This window comes from Lepisosteus oculatus, chromosome 2, assembly GCF_040954835.1.
Source record: "Lepisosteus oculatus isolate fLepOcu1 chromosome 2, fLepOcu1.hap2, whole genome shotgun sequence".
NCBI lineage: Eukaryota > Metazoa > Chordata > Actinopteri > Semionotiformes > Lepisosteidae > Lepisosteus > Lepisosteus oculatus.
In genome coordinates, this window is record NC_090697.1 from 28,687,779 (window position 1) to 28,713,999 (window position 26,221).

General features: G+C 41.5%; 1 long non-coding RNA gene across 2 annotated transcripts; it reads left to right on the top strand.

Moving 5' to 3' along the window:
- Window positions 1-970: 970 nt before the first annotated feature.
- Window positions 971-26,221, top strand: LOC107078053 (uncharacterized). Of its 2 annotated transcripts, none has more exons than XR_001479028.2 (4): window positions 971-999; window positions 2,096-2,161; window positions 3,677-3,741; window positions 26,051-26,221. It is a non-coding gene; the product is annotated as an uncharacterized lncRNA (long non-coding RNA). The 2 variants fall into 2 exon arrangements; XR_001479030.2 differs by having other exon boundaries at window positions 984-1,864.

Here is a 26,221-nt window from a genome sequence, read left to right on the forward strand (position 1 = left end):
AATAATCCCCATCTCTGAACTGGCTTCATCACTCTGCTCTCCTCCCCACTGTGAGCTGGTGTGTGGTGAGCGTTCTGGCGCACTATGGCTGCCATCACATCATCCAGGTGGGGCTGCACACTGGTGGTGGTGGAGGGGTCCCCATTACCTGTAAAGCCCTTTGAGTGGAGTGTCCAGAAAAGTGCTATGTACTATAAGTATATTATTATTATTATTATTATTATTATTATTATTATTATTATTATTATTATTAAGAAACTGCTAGATGTGATCTTTCTTTCAGAACAGGAAAGAAAGTGTGGAACAAGTTATGTGGCTGAAACCAATACCATGGCCTTTAAAAAACAGCTGAATGAGATTCTAGGATAATTTAGCTAGTAACAGGCCCAAATAACCACTTCTCCTTCAAAAACTCTCTTACTGTACATTTCTATGGGAAAGGTTTTCTGACACATTTAAAAGCATGACAACTGTCTTGTGGTTTACAATGAAGTCTGTGTTTAAAGAGACTGGGATGATGAGACATTAGGGACAATTGGACACTGCAAGGCTGGAATTTCTGGAGGTTTAAAGATGCTTCCCACATTGGCATTTAAATTGACCTTATTTAAAAAAACGTCCCATTAACTGACACTTATATAAAAACACAGGCTGCTCAGGAATAACAGTCACCCACAAATGCCAGTCCTTTAGAACTGACCTTAATAGATAAAACTGGGGGAGGTTATAAAGGGGGTACACTTGGGGCCTGGAGTATTGAGAAGCCTTTATCCTCTATATATAAATCTGTCTTTTTAAAAGTTCGTAGTGTTCACATGTGCCAAAAAGGCAGAGAACTACATTTCCCAAAATGCTGGGGGGAAATGGTCAGCTCATTTCCTGTTTAATGTGCTCCAGCTGTCAGCAATTACAGTCAGTACTTCCTCTCTGGCTTTAAAAAGGGTGTGGAAGACAAGATGACAAGATTGCTGTGATTTGTCTGATGTGGACTTGGTATGGGTTAGTTTTTTTTTTGGAGTTTAGTTTGAGGAACTTCTACTAGCCTTTTTTCTGGCAATGTCATTAAGATCCCTCTGGCTGTGACATGGCAACCCTGGAAATGTAACTTTTCGGTGGTGGATATGGGCATTTTTGTTAAAGGCCTGGGTGCAAGTGAAGCCTAAAAATGAATGATTACATTAAGGCCATGGTGCAGGATGCTACAGCACTCCAGCAGCTGGCTGTAATGCCACATGAACAGGATCAGCTTCTTGAAGAAGAGTGGAAATGCACCCACCACTGCTTACAGTTAAAGATGCAGAACACTGCTGTGGAAAAAGTGATGGTGGTGATGTAGGAGCTTTCCCATCTGTGCTAGCCACTGCCTGCAGAAAATGACTGCTATGGAGGAGGTAGAGGCATATTTGTCTCTTTGAAAACTCATTGGTAAGAGCAATAGCCTCTAGCCTGGTGGGACTTAAGTTTAAAAAGAGCAGAAGGTCTACAATGACCTAAAAGCTGCTGAGACCTGTGACTAAAGGTAGAAAGGAATCATGCCTGCCATACATGCTCGGTCCTTCCAGCCTGGGTTGGCACTCGGATCCCAATTGCTCAATTTCATTTAAGAAAGTGGCTTCAGCCTGAGGTTGACCATGCAGCCAGGTGGAGTCAACAGTCCAGTCATTTTCTGAGATGGCCTTTGCCATAGAAGCTACCGTATAGCCACAGAACCTAGACTGATGTGGGGAGGCCGAACAGAAGAGGATAAACGTGGAGGATACCAAAGATCGGGAACAAGGGATTTGAAGAGAAATATCCCCTTGACATGGAAGTACAAGCCTGGCTTTGACCTACAGGGTTTCTTGGTTAAGAACTGTGGCATAAGGTTAGTGAAGATCCCTGAAGATGGTGGGGAAAGTTTGGAGTGTATTTTGAGGGAGATTTAGAAAAGAGAACAAATGTTTTCTGGGAAATATTGACTGTCAACTTCTGTACAGTAATGTTTGCTGACCAAGTTACTACTTTGTTAGACTTGGGCAGTATGGTTTTCCTATTGTCAAAGGATTTAATCAATCTTTTACAAATTGAGGATGGAACTGGGAACACTTCCTTACAGGTCACCTTCGGCAGCTGATGCTGGCTGGTGTTGCCAAGGTTTGAGGCCGGCCCTGTGAGCTGCCAGGTGGGAGATGTACATTACCTTCTGAAACCTGTGGTATTAAGAGATTTCCCTGACTTCCTGAAACTATGGCAAATTACTGTTATGCTGTGCCCCTGAATGGAAAATGAGACATGGTGAATTAATTGCTGGAGTTTAAATGGCTTATTGAGCAATATAGTAATAAGGGGAATCGGAATGGAGGAGTCCATGGGCAAGAGTCCCTGAAGGGTAAACCACTACACCCTCCTTAGTGTAGCTCAATGTCTGAGTGAAATAGTGAATGTGGTTCCTAATTGGTGGATATGCCTGGCTTATGCTTGATTGAGATGGCCCTGATGAGCTCCTTCCACATGTGGATTGTTGAAGCGGTGTTAATACCACAATACTGCAGCTCATCAAATAGAAACACCATTTAATTGCAATACCCTGATCAGGAAGAATCCTATACTGTTGGTTCTGAAAATGGGTAGTACTATATATTTTTGCAACAATTACTGGAAATTTAAATGCATTCTTCTAGTCATGGGGTTTGCATCAGATTTGAACAGATGAATTAATGGATAAGACCTGGACAGCCAGGTACTGTATATCCCCTTGTTAGATCCTCCTTAAAGGGATATTGGCACTTCCTGTGTAATGGGTAAAAGGGAGGGAAAAACTGCTTTTGTAACCCGAAGGACTCGGTACTAAGAATTTAATGGGTTTCAACTGGAAACGAGCTACTTTACCACCTTTCTGGTTTTAAAAAGGCATAGCAAACAAATCGGTTAAAAGAGCACCTAAGAATTTTTTTGTAACAACTTCAATATTTCTCAATTCAGAAATGCCTTGATGATCACCTTAAGATTGTTTGCTTAAACTTCAGTACTCCAAAACAGTTTTGGCCCAAATGTTGGAAAGGAGGTTTGGCTGAAGTATGCTTGCTGGCCTTTTCACTGGTGATTAAGTTCATGGACAGTAGTGACCCAGCACCACTGAAAACAAAGCCTTATCTTAAGAGTTGTCAACAGCTTCTAGGGTTTGATCTGTATGTGTCAGGTTTAACCCTTATGTACTGGAATGAAGGGATGAATGCTTCAGTTTTGTGTACCTCCACCCGTCTGTGACAATCTCCTTGTAACATCGTAAAACTTCTAATTAATCTGTTCATTCTGTGTAATGTATAACCTAACCAGGTTTCACCATACTATATCAACCCTTCTTAGGTTGATTATAGTTGGTGATTAGGCTAAAGTTTGGGTTGGGTTGGCTAGAGCAGAAGGCAGTTTTCCCAAAGAGGCAGTCTCTCCTGGCAAACTGGAGAGGTGCCTCCACCATGTCTCTGATTTTGGAGGTCATCTATAGATATTTACTCCTTACCTAGGGAAAGGGAGAGCTACAGTCCATCTGTCCTCTTCTGGTCTTTCTGAGGTCTGTAACAAAGCACATTTACCTGAGACTTCTTTTTTTGTTCATATATTCACCTTGTGTCCCTGACGTTCAGGCCCACAGAGGATACTGTAATTTTCTTGATTTATTGTCTATTTATCCATACAGGGTGGAGAGTAACCCAATGGATTCTGTGCCCTCCTAGCCCATGTCTGAAGTGAGCCACTAGGGGGGTGAGTGTAAATTAAATTGCTATTCAACTTCTATTCAAACTTTGAGTAGCTTCCAATGGTTACAAAGTTTGTCTGCTCTGTTGTAGTTGTAGGATTTATTAAACCACTCGCAGATTGCTTTCAGTCCCTCCAGTTTTAGCATTGGTGTATAAGCTGTCAATGTCTATTATGAATAGGAGGACTTCTTGAATTGTAGCTTTTCTGACTTTGACTACCAAGTCAAGTGTTTGTTACTTGGGCAGCATTTATAAATGGGGTTGAGGAAATGGACTCTATACTGTTTGCTGTTGTAAGGCTCACTGGACACTATAGGTCTCCATGGGGGGGGGGAATGGCTGAATGTCTGGGACTATGTGTCTTTGGCCGTATCCCTGGTCTTGATTTGTCTCTTATAGTCTTCAACTTATTTATGTTCTACTAGAAGTTGTACACATTTACGAGATCTCTAGCCCTGTTTGGGGTTCTTCTAAACTAATGTAATGTTCCTGACTTAATACATTGCGGAGGCACACAGAAGTTTCCCCATCTGTGAAGACTGTCGCACTTCCCTTGTCTGCCAGATTAATGACTTGCTTACCTTCAAGTTATTTTAGGTAATGAGTCCCTACTGTATGTGCTCGGTCTCCACAGGGTTTTGCTGGCCTCTTGAATCAGTTCTTGCATGTTTCATAGCTGCGTTTAGGCATGAAGGGGATCTTACCCACCCCCCACCCCCCCCCAAGTCTGCTTTTCTGACCCTTCTTTTGAGCGGGCCTTGCTTAAGAATTAAGGTTAATTTCTTCAGTAAGGGGGTGGGTGTTGTTGCTTTGAGGGTTAACAGTTTAAATGTGTGCAGTGATTCAAAGTTTGTTTAGCTGGTGTGGTGGTTCAGTGGCTTTTATTCCCCTGTACTGTATATGGTAAACTGTCTATAGTTAAGGTTGTATTGGGGACTTGAATTCTTTTCCTACAAAATTCTTCTTTGACACTAAGGTGTAGAGTTGACAGCAGATTGAGGTACAGTAGTAGTCAATGTATTCTGCAGGATAGACTTCTATAGTTTCAGACTACAGGTCTGCCTTGGAGAACTATGAGTGGGATTCTCCACATGTGTATGTATTCAACTAATTTGTCTAATGTCAGCCACTGTATACTGGGAGAAAGTCAAATTTGTGTTCCTGATTACTTAAGATGCAAATGGACAAGTGAAAGTTTATTTCTTGCTGAAATGAGGGGAAATTGGCATCTGAAGCACAGGAGAACAAAGTTGGGAGTGGCAATGAGCTGGGAGCAGGAGAAAACCGGACACTGCTTGGTGTGAAGTCAAAATATACAAACTTAAGGAAGATTAGAAGGCAATCTTCATGTATATGGCCTCGGTGTTCTTGGTCCATTCCAGACCATCATTGATGTGAACGGTCAGGTACTTGTATGAATCTAACTCTCTCCACGCCCCTCCCATGTCTACAGACAAGAGTAGGTTGGACCATCTTCCTCCTGAAGTCCATCGCCAGCTCCTTAGTCCTTGCTATGTTAATTTGCAGGTGGTTCTCCCCACACCACTCCACAAAGCTGTCCTCTGCCTTCTGCCCACCCTCAATACATCCCACACTTGTGGATTCTGAGAACTTCTACAGGTGGAATAACTGAGTTATAAAGTCTGAAGTATAGAGGGTGAAGAGGAATGGGGGGGGGAAGAATTGTCCCTTGAGGAGCCCCTATATTACTTGCTACCTGTTCAGGTAGTACTACAGTCTCTCAAACTAGTCTGCCCATCAGGTAATTGGTAATCCAAGAAATTTATGGAGGTACCCACTTGCTCCTCTTCAAGCTTCCTAGCAATAAGGGCTGGATAGTGTTGAAGGCACCAGAGAAGTTGGGGGAGGATACATGATCCTCACAGTGCTTGTCCAGGTGGGAGTAGGCCCTTTGTAGCATGTAAATGATTCTTCCACACCAACATTGGGCTGGTAGGTGAACTGCAAGGTGTCTAGTAATTGAACTAATCAGGGATCTCAGATGGGCCAAGACCGGCCTCTCTAGTGTCTTTGATGTGAGAGGTCGGAGCTCTATAGTCATTGAAGATGGTGGAGCACCCTTTTTTTTGGTACTGGGACCAGGCATAATGTTTTCCAGAGCACGGGGATTCTCTTCAAGCACAGAATCGGGTTGAACAGGCACTGGAGCACTCCAGCACTTCATGGGATGTAGGAAATGGTCTAGCTAGTTAAAGCATGTGGTGGCACTGATGCCGTCCTCAATGTATTGCCTGTAGAGGTCGGGGACAAAGCCAGAGCAGGAGGGGAAGAAGCATTCTTCTACCTAGCAGGCAAATTAATGTAGCTGGGTCCTATTCTGGTGCCGATGGCAACTCCACTTACCTTCTGACAAAGGTTATTGAATGAGAAAGCATTCAGTGGAAGGATCAATTCTGCAACAAGCTAGAAGAGTGTGGGTGGATCAAGCACTTTGTCTGTAGTGTGTTGAGGGCTGCATGGTGTATGTAGAAATGTGGTCTGCATGGCAAAAATATAACATTAAGGCCATGAAACTGGAAATCGTTAAGTTTGGAGAGCATGGTTGATGTCCAGTGGTCTCACAGGGCTGAGTTGTGAGACAGTTGCATCCTGAGACAATGGGGTGTCCAGGTGTGTTGGGTTTGAATTTTTTTTGGAAAGTAAAATTGAGATACCTGAGGATGTTCAATGATAAGATGGCTTGCCTTCTGGGGGAGCTCCTTGCTCTTGATACCACTTCCTTTTGGTAGTTAGTGATCGGATGCTATGGGAGAGACGGTAGGCAGAGTGTTGGTTAGTTATCTGGAGGCTTCATTGATATGGATCCTTCTCCCCCCCACTCCCTTCCTTGGAGTTGAGGTATCAGATGAACATAGTTATAAAGAGAAGATATGGAGCTGTTAACCATAAATTCCTTGGCCTCTTTGAGGGAGAAAATGGTAGAAATCATCAGTTTCCTTACAACTGAGGTCTGAGTGTTGTACCACCCAGAGTCGGAGTCAAAGGAAAGTGTTAAATTTCAGACAAAACCCTTTAGTACGGATTATAACTACAACATCAGTAAAGGAATAGGAGGTGGTTGGAAAGCCTGGTCTTGGGACAGATCACTGTGAAGGGACCAAATGCTGGTTTGGTGAAAGAAGGGGGAAGTAGCCCAGGGAGGAGGAGAAGGAATAACCAAGATCTAGAGAGATTTAGATGAAGTGGGTCACTACAGAAGTACAGTAGTTCAAGTAGGTACAGCAGCTGTTTTGGCATGCATAGGTTAAAACCTTTACTTGTTCCGATGTATGCTGACACGGCTATCTACTTGAACTAATGGATAGGGAAGATTTGCGTAGTTGTCCATTTATAACTATGGTGTTGCCTGTTGCCTTTATTGATCCAACTTCTTAAGATAACTTAAGATAGGCTGTGAGATGCAAGATTTAATCTATGCTCTGGGGAAGAGGCCAGCAAAAATCAGGCACCTTTTCTTGACCACTAAGACCCGGTCCATGTTTTTCCTTGTTTTGATGAGGCAGTGAGCCTTGAATTACTGTCCCCAGACTCATTGGAGAGGATTTATGGCTATGGTGTGTGGTTGAGCCAGAGGTACTGGTGGAGATGGGGTATGGGTTAGTGCTGCCATTAAGGTTGCTGAAGGAAAGATGGTTAACCATTGGTTGGCTGGCTTTTCCTCCTGAAAGGTGAGTTGTCCTAGTTTCAGATCAGAAGCAGGTTTGCTGGTAGTTTTGCTACATCTGTTCTCATCAATCTTTCTGCTTCACACAAGCAGAACTAAACAAGGCTGCCACCATGCCTTTTGTTTTTGCTTTTTTGCATTGAATATGTGGAATAAAGTGTGTGTATACAACTCATTAATGGCATTTGTGGCGCTTTGAAGTAACTGTCTTTTAATGCAAGAACAATCAAAACTATGCAAGGGTCTGAATTTTGCAAAACGGTCATCCCTGCCTCTCCTTTGAACTTGTGCCCAATTCATTCGTCCACAGTGCATGTAAAATGTTTTTCCATTTCTATTTTCCAATTGCTTGGCATTTCCGTGGCAATATGGTGTCCAAATTGCCCCCAGTAAGCATATCGGGGATAAAAGCATATTTTCTCTCTGAAGACCAGGCTCCACACAGGAGCACAGACTGTTTGCCATGCTATAGTATGTTCATGGAACTACTTCCATCAGAGGATTGGTGTTTGGGGGGGGGGGGAGATGGGTCTTCAAACAAGTTCTAAAAATTTTAATGTGAAATGTAGTTTTACTCATAAGTCACTCCTGTTTTTTTTCCCCTCTTTATTGCTTATGTAAGTTGAGTGCTTTTAATATGCACAAAAGAGAACCAACATGGCAATTTTACAATTGCTTACACAGAACAATTCAGATGCAAGCATTCAGTGAATTACTAAACAAACCCGAAAAAATGTAATTGTCTATCTGTATGCTTTTCATTTATCATAAATGAATGCTCCCAAATGAGGTTAAAGAGTAAATGATTTGGGGTACGTTTCCCCAAAAGCTTTGTAACACAAAGTACTTCATTAACTTCAACTAAAGATTAATTGTTAATTAACGGGTTTCCCAAAACCCCCTCGTAACTAAAGTAGCATGTTAAATTCTTAATAATCCACATGCTCCCTGACCCACTTGTTAACAGCTTAATACTTCTTAAAATGGCTACCTCTTGCAACAGACCGAGATCACCAGGCGGAGCACATTTAAATTTCCAGAAAGTTCTCTGGAAACAGAATACCAAGATTATCTGTATACTTAACCAGATATGAAAATTCAGATGTAATGCATAATTTAAGTTAAATCATTGGGTTGTAGTGGCAGCTTGTATCATTAGCCTATAACGGCTACAATAGCAGAGGGTCTCTGCATTGAACGTACAGGTTATTTGCCATCATGGACTTCTTAAGGACATTGTGGCAAAGGTTCCTGGGAGTGCCCACGATGTCTTCTGACACAGCTGGATTGGCCCAGATGAAGGCAAGAAAGGGCAAGTTTTTTGGATGGCTACTGGGTGATGGCAGGTATCCCCTCCATGCATACCTGTTGAAACTAATCCCCAGATGTGCTGTGTAGTCTTGTTCTTCGGCCACCATCAGCAAAGCTGCAGTGTGGTGGAATGCAATATAGGTCTATGGGGGAAAATGCGCTTCTGCTGTCTTAAATCTGGTGGCATCAGATTTTTCTCCTCTGCAGTGCTGCACTTGGATAGTTGTATGTACAATGCTGCACAACATTGCTGTTAAAGAAGCCATACCCCTTCCCAAAAAAGATGAGGAAGAAGGGATGGAGCTGGCAAATGTCCACATTCCTGATCTTGCAGCAAAAGGTGTATATCAGGTGGGTGTGGAGGCTAGGTAGGCCATCAATACCATTTTTACATCATTTTTCAACAGTTGAAAGACTTTTTGAACTTCACTGTACTTGCGTAATTGCCTATATATTTGAGGAAATAAGCACACTGTGCACAGTCTGAAGGAGTGTGGAAAGTAATACATAATCAAATTTACTAATCTTTATTTAAGAACTGTGGAAAAATAATATAAATATGCACAATTTACAAATTGCCTCCAGGTGGTCTGTCTGAAAAAGTAAAGTAATTAATATACAGTATACATTGGGAAAAGTATGGTCCAGGCATGTTCGTAACTCGCCTTGTTCAGAAGGCAGTATTATTGGCACCAATAGAGGGCAGGCCATACTGTGTCTTGGCTAAAATTCTAGCTTTAATTCCATGATCTGCGTGTGGTGCCTCTCACCACTCCAGAAGCTCACATTTTAGTTGGAGCTTTGCTCTCAAATTGTAGCCTCTCCCTTTCAAGAGCTATTGGCTCTTGTCTACAGTCATTCGCCTGTGGTTCAGGAGGTCTCCTTCAGACTGGAGCCCATCTGAGACGGCCCAGGGGCTGAATCTTTTTGGAACAAGGGGATGGATGCTGGGGCAAGGAAGCATGGGGTGGTGGGGTTGGAAACTCATTCCCACAGACATCTATCCCTCCAGATGTTCCCTCTGTAACAGACCCAAGGATTGCCAGGACTCTTTCTCCTCTGGGGAAAGGGGCAATGTTTTCTTAATTCTGCCATTTTTTCACACAGTGCCTGACCTAGGTTGTGATGTGCAGGAACTTATTCTTTCCATGCCATTAGTCCATCATCCCACTTTCCTTTCTTTTCACTGTTGGAAAGGCTGCAGCGTGCTTTAGTCAACAACATGCTGTCCATCTCATCTTAACAAACAGGCTCTTTAGAAAAGTGTGGTTTTCTTTTGCATTCAACTTGGGGAGGGGAAAAAGGTCTGGTTTTGTACCTATTTATACACTTTCACTTAATTGGTAATTTAATTATGATGTCATGTTTACTTACTTTTTCTTCCCACCAAAGACCGAAAATGACACTATAGAATTGAAGTATTGTCAATCAATTTGTGATGCTTTTTGCCTAGCAAATTTGGGGGCAGGGTTAATGGAAGTACTTTATACTCACTGGTAAAATAGCCAATTAAGAGGTTTTGGGGAAATGCTCAAAAGTAGCATTGTAAAGTTGCTCAAATTTCTATGATTCATTGTTTTTGGGGAAACTCGCCTGTAGTACATAAAAGAGTAACCTGACCTATTCGTTATTCAAAGTGCTGCTTTATTTGGATCTTGCCTGCCGTTCTGCCCCCAAAAAGCCAGAGGCTACTTTTCAGTACAAAACAAACTCGCTGGGCTTGTTCTAGGCATGAAAACTGAGGGCAAATATTCACATTTTTAATTATTTTGTAGCCTATGATCTCTTCAATTCACTCTTCCTTCAGCATAACCCTAACAAATTGACTCGAATTCAGCAAGTCTCTAGTCCAATTGGACACATTATGATTTAACCAATCAAACTTGTATGTTCTTCATGCACCTGCAGTGAAGATGGTGGCTGTCCAAAGAATACTGCTCTGAAATCTGAGGCACCGTTTGAGATGACTGCACCATCCACAAAGTCCAGCTGCTGTGCGGTCAAATATGAACGCCCTAGACCATCTCGGTGACTGTGTTAATAGAGAGATACAGGCTGCACAGGGGTGGAATAATGACCCTCCTTGGTAAGAGGAACCCACAGAAATTTTGCCATTAGTCCTACTGTGCAGTTCCTGACAGCCCTCTGATTCTATGCCACTAGTGGATTTCTGCAGACTGTTGATGCCCATGGCCTTAGCAAGGCTGTTATCTCCAAATCCATGCATTCAGTGACCATAGTACTGCTGTACCATGTGTGCACCTACATTACATTTCCAATGAGTTGGGATACCTTGCATGAAACCAAAATTGGGTTATCATGCTATTGGGGGAAATGCCTGGTGTTGTAGGTGCAGTGGATGGGATGCTCACCCCTATACACATTCCCACCCTCTTGAATCCCAGCTACAGCTATCCTAAAGGGTTCTTGGCAGTGAATGTGCAGACGATATGCAATCAAGAGCTTTTCACAGACATTGTGGCCTGGGACTGCATGATGCCTTCATCTGGGCCATCTCCCGAGTGTCAGATGGCAAAGGATGGTGTTTATTGGGTGCCAGCGGGTATATTGCCATCTCCAGTGTTGAATTCCCAGACCATGGCTGAGGAGAGGTATAACGCCACACACTGGAGGATGCATAGTGTTGTAAAGTGTGCTCTGGGTATTTCAATGCCTACACAAATCTGGGGGGCTTAAAATTTCACCTGAACACTGCTGTGCTGTTAGTGTTATACTGCAAAACATTACAGTGCATGCTGGCATATGCAAAGCAAGAAAGTAGTTGGGGCATGGACTTATTTCACAAGGGAGGCTCAATTTGGTTTGTTGACTGGAAAGAGTATGTAAATTGACAGCTACAACATGTCATGCTATTGTTTTATGGATCAGTTGTACAGAAATCAATGTAAAGCCTATTCATTTTTACTTGATTAACTTGCCTTGTTCTGAGGGCAATATTGGCACCAAAATGGAGGGCCTGTTGAGTTGTGCCCCTGCCAATGTGAGCTGTTTATCCAGGATGTCAAGTTTCTTTAGAAGAACCAGCACCTGATGGTGCCTCTCCCACTGCTGGGGCTCTTGCTTCAGCTAGATCTGTTATTTCTCTAGCTGAGGCCTCTTTCCAGTGTGGTCAGCTCATGACTACACCCAAAAGCATTAGATTGTGCCCAGGGCCCTCTCCCCTGGAGTGAGGTATTGTCTGTAACTGCCCTCCTGTCACGCCCTCTGCAGCCAGGGGGCGCTCCTTCTCTGTCCTGTCCCTAATTTCCGGTCTGCTGTCCTTCCTGTCCCTCTCTTCCTTGGGCTATATATTTCCGGGTCTTGCACTCTGTCCTCGCTCAGCATTGATGTTCGGATGTCCTGAGACCCGCCTAGCACCAGGGCTCCCCACGTCCGCTCCCTGAGGGCAGAGGTTTCTATACGGCATTCCTGAACTCTTGGCACTAATGAGCCCGGGCCCTTTTCCCGTCTCGCCGCTACGCATATGGGTCTTTCTGCTCTCCTGCTCCCCACGGTTAGTCCCTTTGGACGTCCGTGACACCTCTGTCAGTCTTGGATCTCGAGCTGTCTGACTTCTGTGCCAGATTTCTTATGCAGTTTTGCAATGTCATCTTTTTTTTTTTTTCCTCTCTGCGTTTGAGACTGCCTCAAGCTTTTGAAAGCAGCACCTTTTTTTTTCTACCTCCAACAGATTTTAATTCTTGTGAATGTTTCCAGCTGCTTTTCACCATTCTTCCTTATTTATGCAGGGAAGGAACATTTAATTTTGAGCCTATTTATAAATGACTCATTGACTAAAGGATTTTGTGTGTAATGTTTCTCCATCACTGGTTTTAAAACGTTTATACTTTCCGCCTGTAACATTGAGGACATTTTGAATACGTGAAATTGATGGTTTGGTTTTCGATTTGCCGATGCCTTTTTCTATGCTGATGCAGGGGAGAACTAAAAGTACTTTAAACTATTTAAATTTCGGGTTACGAAGCCCTTTGGGGAAACACTCCCAGATTAATCATTTTCAGTGACACCCACCCAAGTGAAATCCTAATTTAAGTCACAAGAAAATGCACACAGATTGTTCCATTTATACTTGGTGAAAGGTCTGTTTTGATAAGTTCTTTTTGCTCCTGGGCAGCACTAAGGTTACGAAGACAATTTGTGTAGTTGTATGCATTTTCATGCAACCATGATTTTTTTTTTAATAACTCTCCTGCCTTTTGTCTTGGATTTTGCTTCCCATTAACTAACCAAAATGCTTATTTCATTTGGCCACTTTCAGGTCACAATTCTCAATCTCATCTGCATTATTCTTGACGTATCCGGAAACTTTGTTCCAAACAGTCTTGCATAGAAAGAACGGTCTCCTAAATGCTTCTCTAAATTCACAGTGATAAGTTTTGTTTTTTTTGTGATTAATCAATGTAGATACTGCAAGTGAGTGCTCTGACAAATCCTATCTACTGTGGTTTAGTCCCTGATTCAAGACGAGATTCAAATTCTTCTGACCTCTTTGACGGTAATAGACTCAATCCCATGAGCAGTTGCAAGTCTAACACAAATAACTATTCCAGTTAAAGGTACTTAATGCTCAAATTCACTATGAATATTGAAAATGGGCAAGAGGGTTACTAGTGACCCTCCTCCTACTAAAAGACATGAATACAAATGAGGTCATTCATCCCAACTACTTTTGTCATTTTAGAATTAGCTGATTAGACAGTTGTTTTTGAAAGGTGACAGGGTATTGGTTTCAACAAACTGGCTGGGCACTCTTTTCCACACTCCACCATTCTTTGTGTAACGATGTGCCTCCTGTTCTGTTTTTAAATGCATTTGACCCTCTCAGATGTCTCTGGGCTTCAGAATATGGGCAAAGTTGCTCCTTTATCAATGACCAAATGCAAAGGTATGTTTGAAAGGGGGCTGCTGGTAAATCGGAACCAGCAGGGGTTCTGCAAGCCAGACCACACAAACATCTATGCGTAATCAGGTGCTGATTCAGGGCTACAACTTGCTGGCATTCATCACAATACTGACTCGATAGCCCAAAGACGGACTACTGCAGTTAACGGTTTAAAAAAAACACGTAACCTTACCCTAAATACAGGTTTGTTGGTTTAGTGGTGTTCATTATCTCGTTATTGTTTGTCCAAATGTAACTCTGAAATAATTACTATATTCCCTAGCACAGCTCTGTGAAACTTGAGAGCTGTACAGCATTCCTCCTGCTCAGGTACTCTGGATTATTTAACATTTTATTTATATTAATCTTTTTTCCTTTCTCCAAAATACTTGCAGAGTTATTCAGACCCCTGAGTCGGTACTTGATGAAACACCTTTAGCAGCACTAACAGCTGTGAGTATTTTTGGATATGTGCTAGGTATCTCTGCTATAGGTTTGCTGTAAGTCCTTTACTGTGATGTCTTTTGCCTACTTGGCTTTGCTCTCTTCATGATCCACATATAGACACTGCTTTGGAGCTGCCTCAGCAAAACATCCCCTCAGAAAATGAATGAGTTTACAGTACAAATATTAACTCAAGTAAAAAAAAAAAACTTGCATATGCCAAACAATCTCAATTTCCATTTGTTTTTCCCTGAAGTTTAGTGCATTATGAAATTGAATTTTGTCCCATTTCTCTCCCCTTTCAATTTCAGTTTTAATTAATGCATTTAGAAATCGGGGAAATTACCTCTTTGTATTCAGAGCTTTGCATCATAATTCCAAATGCACACATTCTGCCAAAGGTAATATACAACCTCACATCAACACTGCAGAATATATTCCTCAAATAGTGGGTGTGGTAGAACTGGAGAATAGCTGAAAACTCATGTGACTTTGTGATAATTACGTTTGAAAGGACTTTTGCAGGGATGATAATGTCCAGCTGTATTATGAGTTGTGGCTTAACTGCTCATCACGTTGATTTGTACATTTCCTTTTTTTACCAAGGGAAGGTTACACTTTGCTCATGTACAATTTAACATTTCAGCAACACAGGCATTAATGAAATGAGATTCTTGTTTTTTAGATGGTCTGAATTGTTTTTTAGAGACTCTTATTCCACACATGCTAAAATGTAATACCCTTAATACTGTACATCAGGTGAAGTGCAAAGAATCTTAGGTGGGTCTTATTTAAAGTGTCCATGTTATTATTTTTACAGTGATGCGGTTATAAACAATTGAGGAAGATGAAACGTTCTTCGGTGTGGCAGCACAGAATTAAACATCAGGTTGGGATGGGAGTTTCTTAATTTGATGATTTGGTTTGTTTACACATACTACCTCTTATATTGCTCTTGATAGAGACAGGATGGGTAGACGGTACCTCTCCTTTTCCTGATAAGAGGTTCTCTAACTCGGTACACCTTGATGGATCCTCTTCAGGAAATGGAGTTCTGCTCCAAACAATCTAACCTTAACCTGACACCATTCCTAAACGTACTACCCAGTCTGCCACCTGTAGGCCCCCACAGGGAAACAACTCTGAACCCAACACCAACCCTTCCACTACCTTTCTCTCCAACACTCCTCAACCCAAATGCCCAGCACTAGGCCTCTGCATTGCAAAGTGCACACATACATGCACAAATGGAAAGCTTGGAATTACTTTGGAATGTGGTGGCAACCCAACTAATCCTCTTCACTTGAGCCTCTGATTTCAGCAGGACGCCTGGAGAGTACAAAAATTGCTAAATTTAGGTAGAAAGCTACCTGGAGTGAAGTTCATACATGCTAGCTCCAGCTTTGAAAACACAAATCCACTAGGACAGTAAAACGAGCATTTCTTTCCCTTAGGAGGAACAATGGGGGGGGATATAAGAGCCACTCTTTGAATATGGAGGCAGGAAAGGTGTTCCCTGCTGCTGGAATCAAACTTGCCTTAAATTACTTGGACATACTAATTCCTCAGGAACAAACCAACCAGGAGGAACTAAATACTTTAAATCAGGTGAAAGAATGATTTACACTGTATGGAGACCAACCACAAGCACTTGTTCTAAGAACGTGTGTTAACAATTTTAAACTAAAGCCTCCCATAGCTCCAAGAAGCACGCAAAGGGATACGACCTCAATTCTACTGTCTACCTTCAACCTACAGTACCAGGATACACTAACAAGCAAAGGGAATATTACTAATCAAGGGACTTAAGTTTGTACCCAAAACAATAATGGATAACAAAAACACAGCTGTACACAATTATATGAAGTATTAAAATTAGTAATTGGTTTAAATTAAAACTCACTTCTTAGAGGGAAATTTGGAACCAGTCCCCTTGGTAGAAAATTCCAGTTGGGATCCCGAAGGGGTGCACTGTTCTCAAGAAATAAGAGCTAATCCTAATGTTTTAGGAAACAATTAAAACTAAATCTAAACCACAAAACATCTGACAACCTCACACATGGGAAAACGAAGACACTGCAAGTAAAGGATAGGACTATATTTAAGGACATGTTTAGGAATTACAGCTAAAGGGTCAAGACCCAGGTGGCTTGCTGCTGTTGGACATTAGATCAAGAAACTTCACTTGGATTGCTGCAATCAATGTCCTGCTGTGTAAGTGAGGATACTGCTAGATGGCTCTTGTACAGGAGAACGTGTTTTCAAGTGAAGCATTGGTTAAAGGATCAAATAAAGCATCTAAAAGCAGTTAATGTCTGTATAGATACTGTACAGTACCTCAGTGTAAGACACTTGTGTACTATGGCTTTCAACTGTACCACTTTCATGCCATTTACTGAATTGGTATTGTCTACTGGGGGAGTGTTCTAATAACATTCACCTAAATAATACACCCTGCCAGCAGAAAACAGTCTCAAAGTTAATTGTCCTGTTCTCAGATTTCTCTATAGTCACAGGTATACACAGCTTTAGGTGACAGAGGTTTCTTTTTAGATTTTAGACAAATCTTGGAAGAGCAAATGCTTCTAATCAGAGTGGACTTTTGCTGAGGTCTGAAGGGTCCCTTGAGCAGAAACAATGAAGTTTACCTGCAGTAGGTAAGATGTAAATTGACGTTCAAGGAGCAGTAGAGAAACATTCTCTGAGCCCTTATTGTGGTTTTGTATAGTAAGAGGAAGTAGTGAAGCAAGGGAGAAGGGAAGGAGTTGAGACTTGGAGCTTGTGCCAGGCAAGAGTCCCTACTTCATTATTCAAACAAAACCTGACCGGAGCTAAGTATTTGAACCATGTAACAGCACTTGCGAGTCTGTGTTTTTAAAGATCTTGAGGTTCCTGGGTAAAAGATTCCTCAAACATCTTTCCTGCTTTATGAATAGGGATATACTGTAGACTCCCATTTTTTGTGGCATTCCAGGGTGCAGAGAGGTTTTTAACTGCAGGTTGCTCTGTGTTTTGTTAAAGGCAGCTCATCTCTGATGTGGGCTTTGTAGGAGTTTAATGCTTAGTAGTAGTCTGGGGTTTTCTGGGTGACCAGAATGTTAGACCTCTGAAATGCTTTGCTTATAAATACTGTACATATACAACAAGTGTTTGTTGTGCAGCTTCTTGTGATCATTAATATTTGTTTAACCAACTGTGCCTGATTTATTACTCCTACAACAAAGCTGTGCCAGTGAACAAAATTCACATACCTCTAATTTTTTTAGCCACTCGTGTGTATTGATAGAAAGCACTTAAATTGGTGTTATGAATGATAATTTTATTTATTGACTAGACTGCTTGGGCAAATCCTGATTTTCACAATTTTTATCTCTGTTCCCCCACCCCTCTTGTACACAGGGATACCATGTACAAGACCCAAATCACATGCTTGATTTGCAGTCAACGGCATGTTTCCTAATGAATGTGGCATCACTCAACAAAAAGGCAATATTTCCCCTTAACATTTTGTTTGATTTTCAATATTTAGGATTCCCCCCCTCCCCCACTTTAGGCACTTTAAAGCACTTTGCATGAAGGCTGATAGCCCAGATGCCTTTTCCAAAATTCAAAAGTAATTAAAGGGCAAGGTGCATATCTCGTCTTAACAGAACACTGCTGTTTATTTAATAATTGAATTAATGTTGATAATGACAACTGGATACAGGAATGACTCAAGATAATTAGCCCATTAACTACAATGTGTTTTAATTGTGCTAGAGCCAAATGAAGAAATGGCCCAATTCCTGTTGCATTGCCCCCAGGCTAATTTTATTTGGCAGTGACTCACTCGTGTCAAGTGAAGCAGGAAGGAAAGCAGGGCTGGTGTTTAGCTTTGCATTTTTGGTGTGAGTAGCCCTCTTCAAGCTCTGTTTTTCAGTTTTTATATACTGTGTATACAGTATATAGTGTGTGGTTTTACTGTCTACATCCAATGCCCTGTACTTGACTACAATAAATACCATCTACTAAGTGCTTGTTAACTTGAGTTATCTAAATCTTTTTTTAATACACTGGATCATTGACCGAAATCAGATTCAGCAGGACCCTGAGGCTCATAGAAATAGCTCACATCTGGGTTTCCTTGTGGAAGCGAGTACTGCTTTATTTTTCCCCCTGTCTGACATCTTTTGTCCTATATTTATCAAATTTACCAGTGAATGCATTTACATGACAAATGCTTTTGGTGGATGTTAGTGGTAATGCATTTAAAATTAGAACAGAGGGAGCTCCTTTCCACAAAGGGTGGTGGGAGTGCATAAGGTACAGTAGGTATTGAAACAGATACCCTGACTTCTCTCAAGAATGCACTGGGTGAGATCTTTGCATACCTGTATATGGGTTGAATAGTCTCCTCTTGTCTCAGACCTCTTATTTTCTTCCCTACAGATTTTCCTCTTTGCATGTTCATCTTCCTTTGATGTGGAATTAGGCAAGGAGTTTTTCATCAATATTTTAATTATAAAGTGCTGCAAATCCAAACATTGTCACTGTAATCCCAGAGGAAAAATCTGTCTACAGTACAAATGTTCCTTTATTCCTCGACTTGTATTTCACAGCCAGAACTGCAACTGGAAATGTTATCCTCTGAAATCCTATTGCAGTACAGATGACTATATAGTTTAATTCTAACTTTTTTTTTTAGTATACGCTTACATGTAATGGAGGTCAGACTTGCTGGTCTATAACGACTTGGGTCATTTTTGTCACCCTTCAAATGGATGGACACATCAATTACAATTAACAAAAAACACGGGCTAACAAACATACTGTACACTCACTCCAAGGCCAGTTTTTCCTGGAAGTCAATTAACCTACCAGTATGCCTTTGGGGTGTGGTAGGAAACATGAGCACCTAGAGGAAAGCAATGCTAACTACTGCACCACTTTGTTGCCCTTTATTACATGTTTACACTAACTTCCCCAGTGTCAGTTTTCCTAAACGCAACACTTATTAATTCAGAAGGACATTCTTATGCATTAAAAACCCACTGAAGGGCTAAGAGTTTAGCAAAAATATTTAGCAAAAAATGCATGTATGTGGCTTTTTCTCTTGGAATGTCTATCCAAGTAAGTTTACTTCAAACTTGTGCTCTGACCTCTCACATCCCTACTGTGATCTGGATAAAATCTCTGGTTTCCTCTAAATACAGCTGCTGGAATAGAGATTTGTTTCTCAGTTTTTGGTCCTTGTGGCATGTTGCACTCCCGAGCTCTGCTTCTTTGCTTAAGCTGAGCGTTGATCTTCTACTTGGTGAGCACCTGTGTGAAATGCTTGTTTAATAGTCAGCCAGTTCACTGTTAGCATCTTCCCATTCTCCTTTATCATCACTGACCCCCTTAACTTCATTCTTCACTATTCTGTTGCTGCGATAGTGCTGACAATAAAACCTTTGCAATTGTTTTAGACTTCATTGCAATATTCCTTTCCATCTCTCTTGGGCGTTCTAACCTCTAAGCCTTGAACCAGGCTACTACAGTCTATAGTTACAAAGTTATTAAAAATGTTTAAAGGCTGAAAATTGCCTCTGGTGGTCTGTGACACGAGTTCTAATTTCTGAGTTGAGAAGCTAATTTCCTTTTTCACCTGTTTCCAATTCAATATATTCTATCTTTAAACAAATTACACTCCATTTTGAAGCATCTTATAAAAATACTTCACTATTCTGTGTTTCTATTTGAGGGATTCAACCTATTGTACCACTGTGTTCCAGATTTGCATTTGCTGAATCTTGGTGAATTGGTTCTGTGCTTCCAATGGGTTTTCTCTGAATTGCTGCTACTCTCCATGGCTTCTGTGACTAGCCACCCTCTTTCTATTTTTCTTTTACCTTTTTAGTCTGCTTTTCTCCATTTAGAGAACTTGGATTCTACTTGTACAGTTTCAAAATCTGCAGATAAGTATACTGTACCATACTACAGTATGATCAGTTTCTGCAGGGTTTTCTTATCAGCCTTGTTCCTCACATTTGATTGCTTGAAAGCATAAGATCAGTTGAAGCATTGTGTATAGGAGTTGAGTAAGGAAGCAGGCATTAGCCATGCCTACTACATCTTAATATCAGACAACTGTCAAGTGTAGAAACTGCAGCAGTAATACAGTACATTAGCTGGATGGGGAAATAATTCTGTCCATGAAAGGGAATAATCTAACCAAGAGGCAACAAAATTAAGTTCTTACTTCCTACTGTATATACTGAAACCTTGGTTGCACTGATAATTGCTGTTGGCCAGGGATTGATGTCGGTTTTCATCAGTTATGTTAAAGTTATTTTAACAATTATCTATTATGCTCTCCTGCTGGTGGATCAACAGTGGTAGCCAATCATTGTCCATCTCCACCTGGCCTTCAGATCTCTCCTCTGCCTGTCCCACCCTTTGAACTGCTTTTTCTGTCCCTCCCAGTCAGGCCAAGAGCTGATGGCTCTCTTCACACGGATTGTGCAGGGAATCTTCTGTATCCACTCTCCACTGGAAACATCACATCTGCTACCCTTTCCCTCTCTAGTCTTGTACTAGATATCTCCCCCCCCCCCCCCCCCCATCTGAAAGGCCTCCTCACATCCTTCCTCCCATGGCACTTGGCTCAGTGAGGTTGATCTTTCTTACATTTGGGGACCACATCACCACAACTGACCTTTAGGATGTTTGAACTCGGGGAGAACTTCAGCCTTCCTCCAAGGTCCACCCTAGACCACTATCTACAAGGTTGTTGGAAGAGTGTCAGACTGTCCACAGCAGGAAGGAGATTGGGAGGGGCTCCAACCTCCACAGTTCCGGCCACATCAATCTTCTTTCGCAAAGATTCTACTTTGTCCATTAATCTCATCTCCACTGCTCTGGTCCTTCCACCCTGCTCCTCCAGGTACTTCACTTCTTTCTTTACCATAGCTCTCCTCTCCTTTTGAGCTGGCTTTTCCTCACTGTTGAAAAGTCTAAGACCTCACTGGGAACACTTGCAACTATTAGTTCTGTGCTGGGTCCTTTACTGTGGGGGACATCCTGAGAAAGTGGGACACCATCAAATTACGAAATGGCCACGGTTTACAGATTTGCTCCAGGGTACTTAAATTAATTTCTTTGTGATCCTGCAGGTTGTTGTAGTGATGTGAGAATGTTAATTTACTGTAAATATCAAAAATTGGAACAGCAAATTGAGAGTACTTGATGACTTTTGAAATCAATCTGAATAACTTAGTCTCAGAAGGATTTATATACCATATACAATAGCACCAAAAATTGCTTAACACTTAATAAAATATGAGTGAAACAATCCATTGTGAAGAATTAATCAATTCAGAGTTAAAATACATTGACTGTTATGGTCTACATAAGTTTTATCATAATGTCTTGTATAAGACATCACTTTCATGTTCTGTTACAAGTCAGTCTGGATTTACTATCACAAACTAAACATCAAACTTTTTTGAAATAATAGTTCAATTCTCCAGGATTATGTAAATGAATTTTGACCTCATCAAGGATGTTTGGCCAATGGATCTTTGTGTAAAACTGAGAACTGAGCTAGGCTCAACTGGTCCAGGGTCCAAGTAGGCAGATGCTCGCTCTGTGCAGGAGCATCCCACTGCAGAGAGAAGAGAGAGCTTTGGGTTGGGCCACAGGCAGCTCTGCAAGAAAGTAGCATCATCTTGATATCAGTCTTTAAATGTATTTAAAGCAGTCTGTGTATTGCCTTCTTGGGTCCTACAGCAAGATAGGCATGTGGGAGAATTCAGTTCTTCCCAGCTATAGCTTGGGACTGAATGTTCTCGGGTATTCAGGATGTTGACACAAGTTCAACTGTCTTATTTTGTTAGTCAGATGAAAATAAGTGGGTTCAGGAACATGAGGTTGCCTCTTTTGCAGAAAAAATACCTTGGGCAGTATTCTGTACTACTTGAAAAATGTCAGTTCAGTTGTAGAGAGATTAGTTGGTGAGTTAACCAAGGGAAAAATACTTGAGTGCTAGATTTTAAAGTGTAGCATCACAGATGGTGATTGGTTAAGATGTTATCAAATACAGTTCTGCTACTCTCCCTGCAGATCCCCCCCTTTGGAGAATCTTCCTTTTGGTGATCAACAATGACTTGAACCTACTATGGTCATGGGAAGAAACCCCCTACAGACTTAATGGAGCCCATCTGTGCTATATTTAATGAGATTTCCAGCATTAGATGCAGCTTTACAATGCCTCTCATCAGAAGATCCTCTTCCTACAGTCATCCGCATTTACAGTGAAGCACCAAGCTGCTTGATCAACATAACACGAAGATTAGTGGAATTTTTCATTAACACTTCAGTGTAAGAGGCCTTGCTATTACAACAGCAAAAGCTGTGTTTAACTGCAGAAGATTGTAATGTGAGCTAGGTTCAGTTATAAGGACTCTGTCTAAATTCTGTGTGAATGTTTGATAACAATGGAGAATGATCTGGTTCAAATTGTATTAAGCAAGGGCTCCACCCTTAATAAAACAGTTTTATCTTTGCTTAATAACCTATATTAGATGAAAGAGATCTGATATTCATAACTCAGCAATCAAATTATAAGAACTTTCCCCACAGAATTCAACCATTTGCTTTACACATTCCCGTTTACCTGATCTCTTTGGGTGACCTTTTGGCTCTCAATGTCCATTTTTTTTAATTAGCAAAGAGTTCTCTCTGTTACAGTTCTATTAATTAAGCTAAGGGAGCAGATTGATTGCACACATTGTATTTTTAGTCATGCATTGTGCAGGAGAGACCAATAAAACTCAATTAGCAACCATAGATGGAAGGTTGAATAGTTTACTTTATACCAGTAAATAGATGCAATTCAAAATGACTTTTTTTTACGTGTACACGTTATGGACCTTTTTTTATTGGTGACATTTTCATTGATCAAAACATTGTAGAAGTTATTTCTTTCCTTACTGTGAAGAGAGTAGCCCTGGGACAGGATAGGTTCTTCTGGAAAGGGACTTGCTGTCCTGCCCTGGAAGGGAGGTAAAGACAGCTGGTGGCAGATCCAGCAACACTCTCAAGGCTCCAGGGCTCTGCCCTCTGCTGGAGGGGGCAAACTCCTGATAGTTTGTACTAGCCAAGCTCTGAAATACACAATTTACAGCCTCGATTTACTTAAAAGGATCAATTTGTACTGTTTGACTTCATTCAACTGTGGAATATGCTGGATGTTGACTTAACTATGCCCTTTCATAATATACCAACCAGCATCATCACACCCACCCCAGGTGAGCTCAGTCCAGGCCTGTGACAATACTTACCCACAACTTCTCTCACGCTACAGTGCACCATACTTTCACATTCCTAATATTTGCTAGGTGTAGGGTTCTGCTCACCTCCTGGGAGGACCGCTGTCTGGCTCTGCAGTAGAAACACTAGACATCTAGTACATCACCAGCTGAGTTTGGAACCAGAGGGGCAGCCCTGCCCCCTCTTCTATCAGAGTCTGGGGAGCAGTCAGGTAGCATCGCCGAGTCTATCAGACCTTTAGTATTCAGCAGAGTCAGGAGCCAGAAAAGCAGCCTCAGTTTCCATCAGGAAAAACTAACCAGTTAGGCAGGTTGCTTCCCTTTCTGGGAAGACTCCATGGTCTTCTCCACATGCTGGTCTTCTTTCTTCACGTATTGCAAACATTTCCACTGCATCTGTCTGTCAGCATTTGTAGCTTAATAAGGCTGCTTTTGCCAGGGGTCTCTCATAGGGCCCTATTGGATGGGTCCACCTCCACCATCTCCATGACACCTACTGCCATCAGGCCAACACTGTCCCTGCTGCTCAACTGCTCTGACTCTCCAGCATTCTCACTCATACAGCACACATTTCTAACACTTCCATACCCCCTGTCATACCACTTCTCTGCTGACTACAGCCAGCAGCCACTTCTGCTTGATACAGCTGCTTTCACTGGGCTCAAGACTCTTTCCAGCAGGAGAGAGTCTGATGATGGGTAGTGTGTGATTATATACTGTAGGATTTCAGCTCCCACTTCTGAGTTCCCAGCTGCCACCCTTTATGGCAATAAGTCATGGCAGCTCGGACCTCCCCGATAGGCATCAGCTGTCCCCATCTTACAGTAATAAAATGCCAAACTTTTGATTAGCAAAAAGCTTGCATACTGTATATTCCAATCATCTTGTTAGTTCCATTGAGGCTTAAATGTGGAATGAAAATCGCAAGGATTGGGAATCCTTGATTTAGGACAGTGATGCTGACCTGTTTGTGAACTATTTCTTTGTGCCTACCGTATACCTTGCCAACATGTTAATATTTAAATGCATTTAAGTTACAGTATATGCTCCACAAGCAAGTGTGTTCAAACTTTTCTGTGATCTCATTCTACAGTATTTGGTCTACAGTATTGTTCTGCAGTGTTGCATTATCACCACCAGTGTCTGGGTACTTTAGACACATGATATGTTGCCTGAGGGTTAACACAATTAGATAAAATGGAAGTTAAACATCACCATCTGCCCATAGTAGCTGTGCATATTCCTCTAATAGCTTGGCCTTTGATTTCACATGCAATGTCTGTAGGCCAGTGTCAGATGCACACGAGAATAGAGGCAAAATCTGCATTCTTCCTTTTCTGTCGCGAGAGGAATCCACATCTAATCAAATTCAAAAGTGCAATAAGGCGACGGGAAACAACACCAATCTGCCTAAGTCAGTTCAGACGGCTATGCTCCGATCTGACACTCTTATTGCCAGATTTGACATAACGTGTCCGTCTCTGTATATCTGAAAAATTGACTTGAATCTTTTATTTTTCATATTCATGCCTTTAAGCAACTCAGGCAGTGAAAGTGCACCAAAATGCCACAGTTCATTTGGACACCGACTGTTTCTGCTTGTATTAAGAGCCCCCAGGGGAGATCAATCTGAACAAAGCTGTGGATATGTGTTTTGACAGTGCACGACTGAAAATGCAAAACCTTATAAACCAGAAATAACATTTAAATGTGTCTACCAGTCGACTTTGTTTATGCAACTTTTTTCTGTCCGTCATCATTTTACAGGTCATGAAATCTTACATTGTGTTCCATCGTCTTGTTCCATAGAACAGGCAGCTTGGCTCTTATTTAATACAGGGATTACTTGGCCTGATTTACACAGTTTTTACATCACTGCAGTGTTTGTATTATTATATTGAACCTCCTTTTATTCTTCATTTCTTTGTCCCAGTCACTGTTTTTTAGTAATAGTTTGCAAAAATCAAATACATGGATCTAACAAAACGACGAGGCACAGCTTTATCTTCCTGAGATGAACTAGTAAAATTGTTTCACACAGCTAACTTGAAGCTTAAATACTGTACCATCAAAAACAAAATGCACTTCAATGACCCTATGGTAGAAATTCTTGAAATATAAAACAATTATATACAATTAAGCAGAGGATGCCAATGTAAAGTACAGTAGTATTGGAAACTCTGGATCTGTTTAGAGCAAGGTACTGTATCCAGAGAGTACATACTGTAAGAGGTAAGGCAAAATAGTTCACAATATCCCTTTAATACAGTTAAAATTGTCAGCCCAAAAAAAGTGATATGACAGACAGGAATGTATCTTGTGTGGATGAACTTGCAGACTTGTACACTTTATTGCTGATTTATATGGGTAGAATGAGCAAGAAAAAGTAACCGTGAGAAACATTGAACCTCTGTGCCTTTGTTACACAATGCACAAATAGCAGTAATAATAATAATGATGACCATAGTCCAAGGCAGACAGATATATTATAGTCCAAGAAGCAGACTACATGACCCAGTGATACATGCTCTTTATTGAAAGAGACTCTGCACAACACTGGAACAGGGAGGCAGACAGCACTTCATGGTACAGGACAGTGGATTCCACAGACGGTGTACACAGAGAAGGGCAAACATACTGAATCAGGTGCCTAACAGCATGCTTGTGTTTCATTTATCAGCAACAGGACTCACCACTGCTTCCCACATCATCCGCAGAGCACCAGTCTGGTTGAGCCAAGCAGACAAGCAGTCCTCCTTCTCAGGCTCCCAAGGACATGGGAAGGCAGATGGTGGTTCAATTATATCATAATTCTACACTACACATACAGTAATTCAACACAGAATAATGA